Source organism: Erythranthe guttata, chromosome 1 (genome assembly GCF_056151865.1).
Source record: "Erythranthe guttata isolate IM_541 chromosome 1, IM_541, whole genome shotgun sequence".
Classification (NCBI taxonomy): domain Eukaryota; kingdom Viridiplantae; phylum Streptophyta; class Magnoliopsida; order Lamiales; family Phrymaceae; genus Erythranthe; species Erythranthe guttata.
Genome location: NC_142533.1, coordinates 9,107,340 through 9,121,824, shown reverse-complemented (window position 1 = coordinate 9,121,824; position 14,485 = coordinate 9,107,340). Strand labels below are relative to the sequence as shown.

The window sequence follows — 14,485 nt, the reverse complement described above, 5'->3', positions numbered from 1 at the left end:
CCGATGGATTAATTCAGAATTTTCATGACAAACATCTCATAATAGATTTCTTTTTAAATCTTATACTTCTGAGGAGACACCATCTATTTTTTAAAACATTGATTAGTTGGGACCCATACAAAATCAATTTCCAACAAAATTATACCTGTTAAAATACGTTTTTAAACAAAATAATGTTTGATTTTTTTGGATGATGCATTTATTCTCTTCATTTTTCTGCATTTTTTCCATCCAAACAGTTATATTTCCCTGATGAACGTACATATTCAAGGAGAAGGTATTTGTAAATGGTATCTGTATGCCAATAGTATAATTACACATTAAGGTCTTTCTTTTGCGTTAACAAATCTGAATTTTTTGTTACATAACATTTTATTTTCGATGAATTGCCTGTTGCAGATGCATATGCAGACCATCTGTTTGGTTCAGATGCAGCCCCTTATATGCATGGCAGCCTAAAGGTTTTTTCTTCTTTCCCTTTAGCCAACGCGACCAATGCAAGCCATTTTTAAGCCGCCCCTATTTTCTTCATCTATATGTTCATCACCCTCTATTTGGTTTCTTACCATCCAATATATATTATTTTCCTTATGTTCTTAACATTGATTTCATGTTTTAATTAATATGGTTAACTCTACAGTTCTTTGATGTTTGCTTTTCTTTATTACAAATGTTAGTTCATTGTTTACTAAACTGTGAATATATATTAATACCTTTGAACCTTATGTATTTGGTTCATATTGAATGTTTCTCATTTATGCAGCACAAGAAACATAATTTCTATTATATTTCTCAGTTCTCAAAATTGGAAAGTCGTCAACGCCGCTCGCTGCGTCGGAGCTTGATGAAGACGTGACAGCTTGATGAAGACCTGCTGATGTATCCTTTGTTCTCATAGTATTTGCAGGTAAAATTCCTGTAAATCGAGATTACATCTGCATGAAGATCCATTTTGGGAAGTATAACTAACAAGTACGGTTATTATTTTAACCCATACTTTCATGATTATTACTTTTCACCATCCCTTCTATGGACTTCTCCTGCTAAACACTAAAATAAACGGGTAATTTTCTTGTAGTTGGAGAATGTAAACAATTAGGCAAATAATGTATTTTTGTCTTGCCGTTCTTGGATAATGTTTCTTTGTTATGTATGTATGGGGTTGATAAAATATTTTTTCCTTTTATCATTATTGTTGGATACAAAAATCACAAGTTAACAATTGATTTTATTTTTTTCAAGTGTATCTGCATATTTATATCTATATGGATAAATCCATCCCAAGCCTTTTCTTCCACCTCTTCTCATTCCTCCATTGGTATTCCATGGATATCTTCTAACATCAATAGCTTCTATTGAATAGCTTCAAATATGTGTGTGTTTGGTTATATATAAATAGCTATGTGTATATATGAATATATATTCTTATATAGAAATAAGAAAATATTTTTCCTGGTGCAATTTAGGAACAATTTTTGTACTCTTGGCATCTAAGTTTTATTTTTCTGTTTTTACATGTCTTCAAATAATTGCACTACACGATGATCTCCTTATATTTCTCCGTTATGTTTTTTTAACTTTTTAGAATATAATCGGAACAAATATTGCAACATTACCAAATAACCATTACTCTTATTTTTTTTTTAAATGTTTGATAAAAAAATAACCTTTATCAAAACACTATATTTTGACTTTAGGTGGTTCTATTCCGTCTGCCACATTCATACCCGTAGTAGGATTGTTAAGTTGGCTCAAGTATGCTGTTTTATAGGTTCTTTAATTGATAGCCAAGTGTTTGAGATATTTTGTAGGAAATTTTTGGTTATGACATCTTGTGTTTTGTTACTACTCCCCCTTTTCAACATAAATAAACACACACTATTTTTCTTAAAATACTTTTAATCATATTTTGTGTTTCTTTTCTTGCAGATGATAACTATTGGCTGCTTTACCAAAATTCTCTACGATATAAGGTTAGTGGATCGATCAGATTCTATATTTACGACTTTATGTTCTTCCAAAGATCAGGGTCTTATTATGATTATCGATCGATGAGAGCTTTATGTTTTTTCAGGTCTCCGAAGGTTTTTCAGATTTCAAATTATTTGTGGTTATTATGATTTCACTGTTAGCATCCGGGTCGGAACTATTGAATTGGAAAAACAAGTTCTTATTTTGTTATAGGAATTTTAATTAAGGAAAAGGAGAAAATTTTTTGTATTCTTGGTGAGGTTTATGCTCATTATACTAGATTATATTGACATTCATCTGGATGTTGTATTAAGTTAACTAAGAGTAAAGTGCACCATTTGTAATTATTGATTATGATGAAGCCTATCAAATATAAATGTGCTTATATAGGAATTTAAGTATTATAGTGACATATAGATGTGCTTATGTATGAAATTCGGGTAAAAACAACATGTTACTTCGAATTATGTGGCTATTTAAGTGTTATATTGATGCTTTAATGATTTAACTATATCTACCATGCTTATGTATGTATGTATGTATGTATGTATGTATGTATGTATGTATGTATGTATGAATGTATGTGTATTTTTGTCATTATTTCATTATCATAATATTTGATATAGAATTTGAAGCAGCAGCTAGCAGAAGTCATTCGGGCTTACGGGTTCCGGATTGGTACGTATTATGAGATCCTGTTATGTTTTATTTTCTTAAACAATATAATAAATGATTATGAGTAAAATAAAGAGGTTGTAATTATCAGTGAAAAGAGAACCTCAAGTGGATGGTTGTAATTGTCTAAACAAGGATGATTTTTTCGTAATCCAACATTACCTCTAGGTTGTTTGTAAGTATATCAAACAAAAATATAAATTTGGTTACAGGTACTTACAAGTAATGGTTGATTTGAAGTAAGAATTTGTTTTTATTTTGTTATTATTGTGTTATTATTTGCACCGATGATGTAAGTGCATTGACGAAAAGTAGTTGTATTATTTGGTTAGGACAATATGTTGTATTTTTAGTTGGGAGATAATACAATTTTGTTTTACTTCATGTAACTATTTATTTTAATGATCGTTAACAAAATTCACTCGATAGGTTTTTCTTTTTTTTTTCCTCGATAAAACTCCATAGGTTTTCCTAAAATTTTTAGAATTATATTTTTCACTCTATTCGATTATGTGCCATAATACAACACAACATTCTTCACAATATTCACCGTGCAACGCACGGGTGTATTACTAGTATCTGATTAAAACATGACCAATTAGTACCAAATAAATTTATTCCCACCCATTATATACTGTATTTTGATGATATAAACATATTCCAAACTAAGATTTCAAGAAATTATAGATTGGTCCTCAAGATTCATAGATCTATATATGCAACCATCAAAAATACCAAAATTTCATTTTCTTTTGCAAAAACTCCAAAAATCCAAAATATTTAAATCTTCAACCACAAAATACTTAGATTCACAGATTATAACATGAATTGGACATGAAAGAACAAAAATATCAAGATTAACAGAAAATTTCGACTTTTACACAAAATGCCCTAATTTTTTAAAAGTGTAGAAATCGTTTTAGTACTTTTGAAAATTATTTTCCATACTATGATACCATTCAATTGTAGTAAGAAATTCGATATTTCTTACCAAATGTCGAAAAGGAAAGGGATTTTCGGCCAAGAAAAGATCTTCAAAAGAAAAAAAGGGTTTTTTTAGAAGGACAATGAAGAAATGTATAGCTTTTTTTGAATAGAACCTTACATATTTTAGGAGGTGGATCCAAAACCAAACCAAGCTAGATGGATGGAGAAGGAGAGGACTTTGATATCAATTTGGGAGGAGTTTTGCTCTCCCGCAAGAGGGCAAGTATTTTTATGGTGTTTTTGGCATATTCAAGAGTGAATGTTATATATATATATATATATATAATATATAAAAAGGGGGAAAAATAAAAGGAAAAGAATTTGAGAAGCTGATTGGACCGGAGAATTGGAACGACGTTGTTTCAGCATTAAATGGGCCAAAAGAAAATGAAAAAGAAAAGGCTGTAAAAAATAAGGGTCTATCCCCATATATATATATATATATATATATATATATATATATATATATATATATATATATATATATATATTGTTAAGTGTATATTTTTACACTAAATCATACCTTTTAATTGGAGATTTTGGGTGTGTTTTAACGATACTTGGTGCTTAAAATGGTTTTTATTTGTATTTTAGGTAAAAATTGAAGAATTGGAAACTTATGGCGTAAAAACTGCAATTTCGGAGAAAAAGTGGGCCAAAAGTAAAAAAATCAAAACTTCGAAGAATTAAAGACCGGACGGCCGTCCGATTTCAGCGTTAATTTTGACACGGCTGTCCGAGTTCACGAAGAGACGCAGTGAAGGAAGTTTAATTACACAAGGAAACCGCCCTCTTATATTTTGGCACCCTATATAAAGGCCAAGAAAAGCACACAATTGGAAGATTATCTTTTTACACACAATCTAGGAGCAAGAGAACGGAGCAACGAAGACAAAGACTTGACGAATCTTAATCATAGTTCTCCCTTTACTTTTATTTTTATTTACGAACTTTTATGATTTATCGTATTTTTATTATGCTTTTCGTAGAGAACATGAGTAGCTAAGTTTTTAATCTAGGATTTTGTTGGAACCCTATGTGGTGATTCGAACCTATTTTTCTAATATTATGCAAGTTTAAATTCCTTGATTATTTCTTCTATTTGATCTTATTTAGTGCATGAACGTAGATAATTTATGTTGCTATGTGTTATTGTTAGAATTGCATCGACAGATCGGTTTACTAATTAGAACAGGGATAGAAGAGCCTTCGAGTAGTTTTCACCGGATGAGTATGTTAATTGCATGTATTAACGTAGACATACAGATAATACCTTAGGTAGCCGTTTTCGAGACTTGTTATTTAATGCTTTATTCATACTAGGTTTGCATAGACATATAGTGAATCATTTATGAATAATAGACTTATAATACACGCGACAACGGGTTATGAGTAAATTAGTGTCTCGGGTTAATAATCGGGAATCGTAACTTGCATGATAGAGGTTTAATTGGGTGACGAATTATCGCATAGAGGGAAGATAAAATCCTAGATCCGTTTTTATATTGATATTTTCTCGTGATTATTTGCTTTCTTAATTAGTTTAATTGTTTAATTGATTTAATTTGACAAACTTGCGTAGGCTGGATAAAAATCATAATTGTTAAAATTTGGTACTTAGGATTAGGTAATTTAAGTATTCCCTGTGGGATCGACATCCGACTCTCACGAGTCCACTTTTACTACTTGTTTGCGATACGTGCACTTGCGTGTTAGGTATTTAGCCCAACAAGTTTTTGGCGCCGTTGCCGGGGAATACGGCTAAATTATTTATTTATCCTAATATTAAATTTGAGCAATTTTTCTTACTTCAGCCATTTTATTTATTTTAGTTAATTATTTTATTTGCTTGTCTCATTTTTTATTATTTTTGTTTTAGGTACTTTTTATGCGAAGAGGACACGACACGAACTTGCTACCTCTTGATCCCGAAATTGAGCGAACGTTTAGGCAAGCCAGGAGAAATCAACGGTTAGCTCGAAACGCTCCCGCAGCGATGGAAGAAGAGATTAATCGTAGGGGAGATGACCAAAGGCGCCTACCGAATGCGGCGGGAGAAATCATCAATGAGCAAGAGCAACGTCAGCTAATTAATCCACCACCTCGTCAACGAGCATTGCATGAGTACACCGTTCCAACACTTAACGGGTTTCAATCAAGCATCCAGCAGCCCCCCATTGAAGCCAACAATTTCGAAATTCGAGCGGGACTCCTCACTATGCTCCAAAACAATGGGTTATTCAGCGGACTAGCTCAAGAAGATCCACATCTCCACTTGGTCAACTTCCTCGAAATGTGTGATTCGCACAAGATGAACGGAGTATCACCCGAAGCACTGCAACTCCGCCTGTTCAAGCACTCTTTACAAGGAGCAGCTCGAAAATGGTTACAAACTCGCGCACCGCACTCCATCTCGTCTTGGCCCCAGCTAGCACAACTCTTCACGAACACATACAACTCCCCAACAAAAAACTGAGAGAATCCGGAGAGAAATACAAAACTTCATACAAGAAACCGGTGAAGCATTATTCGAGACGTGGGAGCGGTTCAAACAGTTAATAAGGAGGTGCCCGAATCACGGACTTCAAGAGTGGCGCCAACTGCAAATATTTTACGATTGATTGCAAGACAACTCGAGGACCGTGCTCGACTCTGCAGCTGGGGGAATGTTCATGAGTTTAACTTACGACGAAGCATACGAACTCTTGGAGCGAATCGCTAGAAATAAATACATGCGGGCATCAGACCGGTCAAATAGCAGAGCAGTTAAGACAGGAGGAATTTCGGAATTGGACGGGGTCACTGCAATCACTGCCCAATTAGAGAAGCTATCAAAGCAAGTAGCAGCATTGCAAACTCAGCAAGTCCATGCAGTCCAAGTTCCCGACCAGTGCGTAGAAGAAACAGAGTCTCTAAATTATGTGCATGACACCAACTGACAACAGAGAAACCCGTACTCCAACACTTATAACCCGGGATGGAAAGATCACCCTAACTTTGGGTGGGGAGGAAATCAGCAAGGACAAAGGCAAGCACCACCTCAAGGTCAACCTCCTAGTTATTCACGACCAGCTCCCGGATTCCAAAATCCGCCTCAAGCTCCACCTCAAGGTGGAGACCTCGCAAATATCTTGGCTCAATTTATGACATCTACCCAAGCCTCCATTCGAAATTTGGAAACACAGATGGGTCAACTCGCAACCCAGCTAAACGCGAGGCCATCGGGAGCATTGCCGTCGAGAAGATCCTCGGAAGAGCAACGTCGAGCAGTGCAACGCTGTAAGTTTAAGGAATGGGAGGCAATTGGAGGAAGCCCAACGAAAAGAGAAGAGAAACACGGTAATCGAGAAGCCGAGTGTGATTGGGGAAAAAGAAAAAACTCACGAAGAACCACTATCATCAACAGTGAAATCACGAGCCCCTCCCATTCCATACCCTCAATCGTTTCTAAAGAAGAAGCTCGATGCCGAATACCAAGGGTTTTTGGATAAGTTGAAGGAGATTCACATAAATATCCCTTTTCTCGAAGCCCTTCAAAAGATGCCAAAGTGGGTGAAATTCCTCAAGGATATCGTGACAAAGAGGAAGAAATTGCAAGGGAACGAGATGATCCAACTCACGGAGCAATGCAGTGCAATTCTTACACGGCCCCTTCTACAAAAACTAGGCGATCCAGGTAAGTTCACTATTCCTTGTACTATAGGATGTAAAAATTTTAGATCGCTCATTGATTTAGGCGCTAGCATTAATCTTATGCCTTATTCCACTTATAAAAATCTTGGGTTAGGTGAGATTGAACCGACGGCTATAACTCTTCAATTAGCCGATAGGTCTTTAGTTTACCCAAAAGGTATTTTAGAGAATGTGCTAGTAAAAGTAAACAAATTTATCTTCCATGTTGATTTCGTTATACTTGATATAGATGAAGATAAAGAGATACCTCTTATTTTAGGGAGACCGTTTTTAGCCACGTCGAAAACTCTAATTGATTGTGCTAGTGGTGATCTTACAATGACGGTGCATGATCAAACGATCAAATTTAATGTTTTTAGTGCTAATAAAAATCCATGTGAAAATAATGAGTGCTTTACTATTGATCTTATGGATTTTACAAATCATGAAAAATTTGATATTTCGATCTTGAACCATGGGAAAGCTTCTTTGGGTGCAGGAGATGATGGTGGAAAAGGGAATCGGAAGGAGCAAGGTTATTTTGCGGACTCAATTTCAACTCCTCCGAGAGATAGTCAAAAGAGTTGGGGTGCTAACGGCGATGAACGTGCAAGGAAGATGTGTCCGCCTATAGAAACAAACAAGCATTATCGGGGAGAAGAATTCAATCGCCAAGTGACTTCGGTCACGTTAGCTTGAACAAAGAAGCAGACAAAGTTTGGCTGAAAACTGTAAACTTAGCGCTTCTCGGGAGGCAACCCAAGATTTTGTTTTTCTTTCTTTTATTTTATTCGTTTTTTTAGTTTTAGTTATTTTTTTTTTTTTTTTTTTTTTTTTTTTTTTTTTTATTTTTTTCTCTAAAAGCATGCACACTAATGAAATAAGAATTTTTTTATTTTCAGGGGTTAAAATGCAATTTTTGCATTTCACACGGCCGCGCAAGAAAAAGGCAGAAATCTCACACGGCCGTGTGAGATTTTGGATGAGCTACTGTATAATTTCGGGGTTGGGCGCGGCCGTGCGAAAAAGTAACTGAAAATTCGCACGGCCGTCTGAGAATCGGAGAAGGCTACTGCCCAAAACTGACTTGGGGCGCGGCCGTGTGGAATTTACACTGAAATCTCGCACGGCCGTGCGAGGAACATAAGGCTACTGCCCAAAATTCAAAGTTCGCACGGCCGTACGGGAAAACAGTGCAATTATTCACACGGCCGTGCGAAACAAAAAACGGGCATATTAAAGAAGGGTTTCCACACCACAATTTTCACAATTTCAAATCCCCTCTCTCTCCCACTTCGAACCCTAGCCTCCTCCTCTACAAATTTTCCCTTTTCTTTGAACAATTTCGCCAAAAATTCACCAACTACACACACATAACACTCAAATACTGTGGATTTTTGTTGATTCTTGCAGGGAGGATTCAAGAAAGGTGCAAATTTCTCCAAAAACTCATTCAACAAGGAACACCCACAAGGTGTTCGACGATTTGCCCGAGTCAAGTTTGGGGGAAATCTTGCACACCAATTCACTCCAAAACCCTTCCACAAGGCATTCTCACATCATGGGCAAAAGAGGACGTGACGGAGAGGGCACTTCAAAAGGAGAAGGCACTTCAAAAGGCAAGGGGAAGGGCAAGAAAGCCGATCAAGTTCCAACTCCCGATGACGATGCCTTTTGTGTCGAAGGCTCCAAGGTCCTATTTGCCAAACAAACGGTGAAGAAACTCGTGACGGAGCGCGCGTATACGGTCACCCTACCGCAATTTGAACCGTTGAATCAAGAATTCATACGACGAAGGTGGCAATCATTATTAGAACCGGAGGAGTCGATCAATTTGTCTTTAGTCCGCGAGTTCTATGCCAACACCCGTATCCTCCTAACTTCGGATAGGAAGACGAGCACGGTTCGAGGAAAGCAAGTAGATTGGAGTGCCAAGGCCATAAACCCCTTCTACAACACCCGACATAAGGCATTCAATTGGGAGCAAATGCAACTCGCAGTAACAAAAGATCAACTCAGCGAGGTACTGTGCGATGGGCCCCCAATTTGGTCCGAATTCTCCACTGAGGAGGAATACGAGTTGGAGTGGAAATGCATTCACCAAATAGGCAAGGCGTGCCTTACTTTCATATGCGCTAACCTCATCCCCACCCGCTCGTGGACTCAAGTGAACCATGAAAGGGGTGCTCTTGCATATTACATTTTAAAGGGCACACCGATCAATATTGGAGAAATCATATCCGGCCGCTTTTGGATCTCCATGACCAACAACTCCAAAGGTTTCTATTTCCCTTGCCTCGTTACCGGCTTATGCAAGAAGGCAAAGGTTCCAACCAAAACGACGGATATTGACACACAAATTCGGAAGCTGATTAGTAACCTTGCGGCCCAACAATTCAAGGCACCCATCTATGGTGGAGAGCAACCCGTCGATGGCCAACAAATAGCTCCACCCAAGGGTCCAAGCACAAGTTCGGACCGCCGTTTTCAAAGGAGAATGGAGCGAGAGTTGGTTATTACTAGAAATCGGTTAGCCACGGTGGAGCACAAGGTTAGCACAATCGAATCTCTTCAATGGTGGTCGGGGAAGATGCTCCAAGCCATTGTGCGCCATTTGGCGTGCGGTACTCCCGAGTGCGCCGAACTAGACCCGTTGCCCGCACCGATTCTTGAGCCGGTACCCGAGCTATTGGAGGATGAGGAGGATGGTGATGCTCATGAGTAAGGTGGAGTTGGTGAGCAACCCGATGATGGTCCAGACGCTTAAACAGGTGTTTTCTATCCTTAAACTCCTGGCGAATCACATTGAGGGCAATGTGAATTTTAAGTTTGGGGGTGGTTAATTATTTGTTTTCTTTTACGTGCGTTTTAATTGTGTTTCGCTTGATTGTTAGTTTGCATGTTTTAGGTTTTGTTTTAGTTCTCTTTTTATTATTTGCTTTGTTAAATTGAAAAAAAAAATAGTTTTGCTTGGATCGATGCATCGATGAATTATGATGATGAGAGATGATCAATGTTTGATGATGAGATTACTTGTTTTATATTGATAAGGATTAGATATTCGTTTAGCTTTCGATTCAACGGAACGTAGAAGTGAATTATTGCTAGGAATCACACCTTGTGCATTGCTTTGGTTGAATGTTTTGTATTTTAAATTTGGATTTATTTGTGCTAAATCATGCTTTGTTCGGTTTTAAAACTCACCTTAGGACATTTATGATACGAAGTATTGGGTAGTGAGTGATTTGGGATATGATTTGGGCCTTCCTTAGAACCTTGATTTGAGCCTCGGAGAAAAGGTGTTCTTTCTTTTAGCCAATGTTGTGTAAGATAGAAAAGTGGAGATTTTGAATAATTACCCCTTGGGGTTCGGTTGAAAATTTTTATAAGGTCCTTCTTCTTCTAAAAAAAAAAAAAGAAAAAAAAAGAGATATATATATATATATATATATATATATGCTTCTATGTATATATATAAATTCGAAAAAAAAGAGAGAAAAAGAAGAAGAAGAGACTAGAAGGGAGAAGTAAGGACTAGTGTTTAATTGTTTTGAAAGCTCGATCCATTGCCTCAAAAGTAGAAGTGGAGACTTTTGAACTTTTGAGAATCGAGTTTACTAAAGTCCTTAGAGGTGATTTCATTGTTTCAACGCTTGTCTTTCAAATTTCGGCGTAATCACCTCAATTCAAGAACAATAGCCACATATACCCATATTTCCTACCTCGAACCAAAAGAGCCTAACAATTGAAAGCCACAAAGTCCCAATAATTCCAATAGCTTAATGCTCAATATTAGTTAAGTAGAATAATTTGGTGAGTATTTGGAGTCAAATATATGCATGTAAGTATAAATTCTTTCTATCTTTAATTTGTAAATATTGGATACTTGAAGCAATTGTATGATTTGTGTATTTTGGTGATAGTGAGTGACTAAGTGCCGTTGAATGTTGAGCTTGCGAATGCCTAAAAAAATGTCATCATATTTACAAGTTCTGAAAGCGTGAAATTGATCAATTGATCTATGTAATGAAATGTGTAGTCGAGTTTTGTGCTTATAAACTGATTTTACTTGAGGACAATCAAAAGTTCAAGTTTGGGGGTGTGTTAAGTGTATATTTTTACACTTAATCATACCTTTTAATTGGAGCTTTTGGATGTGTTTTAATGATAATTGGTGCTTAAAATGGTTATTATTTGTATTTTAGGTACAAATTGAAGAATTGGAAACTTATGGGGTAAAAACTGCAATTTCGGAGAAAAAGTGGGCCAAAAGTAAAAAAATCAAAACTTCGAAGAATTAAAGACCGGACGGCCGTCCGAATTTCAGCATTAATTTTGACACGGCCGTCCGAGTTCACGAAGAGGCGCAGTGAAGGAAGTTTAATTACACAAGGAAACCGCCCTCTTATATTTTGGCACCCTATATAAAGGCCAAGAAAAGCACACAATTGGAAGATTATCTTTTTACACACAATCTAGGAGCAAGAGAACGGAGCAACGAAGACAAAGACTTGACGAATCTTAATCATAGTTCTCCCTTTACTTTTATTTTTATTTACGAACTTTTATGATTTATCATATTTTTATGGGGCTTTAAGATATAGGTCCCTAGTGACAAAACTTATTTGAACTAAATGACAAGTTAAACTAAACATTTGCTTCACATCCTTTATAAATTTCATTCCAAAAATGCCCTCCTATACAAAAAATGAAATATGCACAAAGTAATATTTAAATTGCATTTATCATTTTTTATTTTACATTTTCATTTTTTTTACGTAGTACACTTTTTTTTTTCATATTTGTTCACTATTATAAAAACCTTATTTTTTCTGAATAAATATTGAAAATTATGAAAATAATTTTTTTAATGTTTTTCGACTCTAGTATCCATAGATACTCATAGAAATCCGTAGAAGTCCGTGCTCATAGAAATCCATAGTAGTTTGTAGTCATCCGTAGTATTCTACACACTTTGAAAACCCTAGCCTCTATTTGAACCCTAGCCGCCACCGCACAGAAATTCATAGTAGTCTATAGTAACTCATAGTCATCTCCATGCCACCATCGCCAACACCATAACCACCCCTCCGTTATTGCCATAACCACCCCCTCCGTCACTGCCATAACCCCCTCCGTTATTGCCATAACCACCCCCACCATAACCCACCACGACTCATATATTTGGACTCATCTCTTCCCAAACACGATGCGCTTCCGTTACGCACTCCATCGCCGCTTCAGATCCACCACCGCCACCATAGATCCAACGCGCTACCGCTACCCACTCGTCGCCGCCTCGCCGCCTTCAGATCCACCGTCACCATACATTCACCGCAGCCGCCACCTTAAGATTCATTGTAGCCCACTCCGCCGCCGCCTTCTCGTCCGCCACCGCCGCCTTCTCGTCCGCCGCCGCTGCCGCCCGTGTTTGCTTCTCCAAGCATACGGCAGAATTGATTTGTGAGCCCAAATAAAAAATTAGTCCCGAGGAATATGGAGATCGGGATAGAAAAAGAGAGAGAGAGAGAGAGAGAGAGAGAGAGAGAGAGAGAGAGAGAGAGAGATTGGGAGAAAAAGGAGAAAAAAAACAGAGAGAAAGAAAGAGGAATGCTGAGAAAAAGAGAAAAAGGAAAAAAAGAGAAAAAAGAAAAACAGACAGAGAAAGAGGCGAGAGAGGGATAAGAGAGAAAAAGTGAAGAACATATAGAAATAAATTTATTAAAAAAAACGTGAGTGAATTTGTAGATTAAAAAATTTAGTGTATAAGGGCAGTTTAGGGATAAAAAAATAATTAAGGATGTATGTCATATATTATTTCAAATTAAGGATTTAATTAAAATGTTGGATTTGAACTTGTCATTTAGTTCAAATTAAGTTTCATTTGAGGGACTCCTAGCATATTATTATGCTTTTCGTAGAGAACATGAGTAGCTAAGTTTTTAATCTAGGATTTTGTTGGAACCCTATGTGGTGATTCGAACCTATTTTTCTAATATTATGCAAGTTTAAATTCCTTGATTATTTCTTCTATTTGATCTTATTTAGCGCATGAACGTAGCTAATTTATGTTGCTATGTGTTATTGTTAGAATTGCATCGACATATGGTTTTAATAATTAGAACAGGGATAGAAGAGCCTTCGAGTAGTTTTCACCGGATGTGTGTGTTAATTGCATGTATTATCGTAGACATACAGATAATACCTTAGGTAGCCGTTTTCGAGACTTGTTATTTAATGCTTTATTCATACTAGGTTTGCATAGACATATAGTGAATCGTTTATGAATAATAGACTCATAATACACGCGACAGCGGGTTATGAGTAAATTAGTGTCTCAGGTTAATAATCGGGAATCGTAACTTGCATGATAGGGGTTTAATTAGGTGTCGAATTATCGCATAGGGGGAAGATAATATCCTAGATCCGTTTTTATATTGATATTTTCTCGTGATTATTTGCTTTCTTAATTAGTTTAATTGTTTAATTGATTTAATTTGACAAACTTGCGTAGGCTGGATAAAAATCATAATTGTTAGAGTTTGGTACTTAGGATTAGGTAATTTAAGTATTCCCTGTGGGATCAACATCCGACTCTCACGAGTCCACTTTTACTACTTGTTTGCGATACGTGCACTTGCGTGTTAGCTATTTAGTCCAATATGTATATATATATATATATATATATATATATATATGGGATTTGCATCTTGGATTTCTTATTTTTTTCTTGGAAGAAATGAGGTGTTGTCCGATGGAGGTGGTGGTGTTTCGTTGGAGATGAAGAAGAGAAGACAATTGAGTATGGAGGTGTAAAATGATGAAGGTGGAAGATTATCTCTTGGAATACTTAGCGTGCTTGAGTGTAAGATTAGTGTAAATATTCACTTTTTGCCAATTGTACAAGCATGCATAATTTCCCAATTTATTTTGAAATTAATAAAATCACTAATTCTCCTTCACACACATACAAAAACCGAACACACACGTATATATGTATAATATATATATATATATATATATATATATATATATATATATATATATATATATATATATATATATATGCACACGCGTGTGTGTATGTATGTATTATGCATTATTATATGCATATATCATTGTTATATATATTAATCATGAAAAACACTTAACAAAATTTCACACATAATTAATTAGAACT

At 36.2% G+C, this 14,485-nt stretch overlaps 1 long non-coding RNA gene across 1 annotated transcript; it reads left to right on the top strand.

The window, feature by feature from the left end:
* The first annotated feature begins 1,665 nt into the window (after window positions 1-1,665).
* LOC148772797 (uncharacterized) lies at window positions 1,666-2,892 on the top strand. Its single transcript, XR_016032878.1, has 2 exons — window positions 1,666-1,973; window positions 2,598-2,892. It is a non-coding gene; the product is annotated as an uncharacterized LOC148772797 (long non-coding RNA).
* The last annotated feature ends 11,593 nt before the right edge of the window (window positions 2,893-14,485 follow it).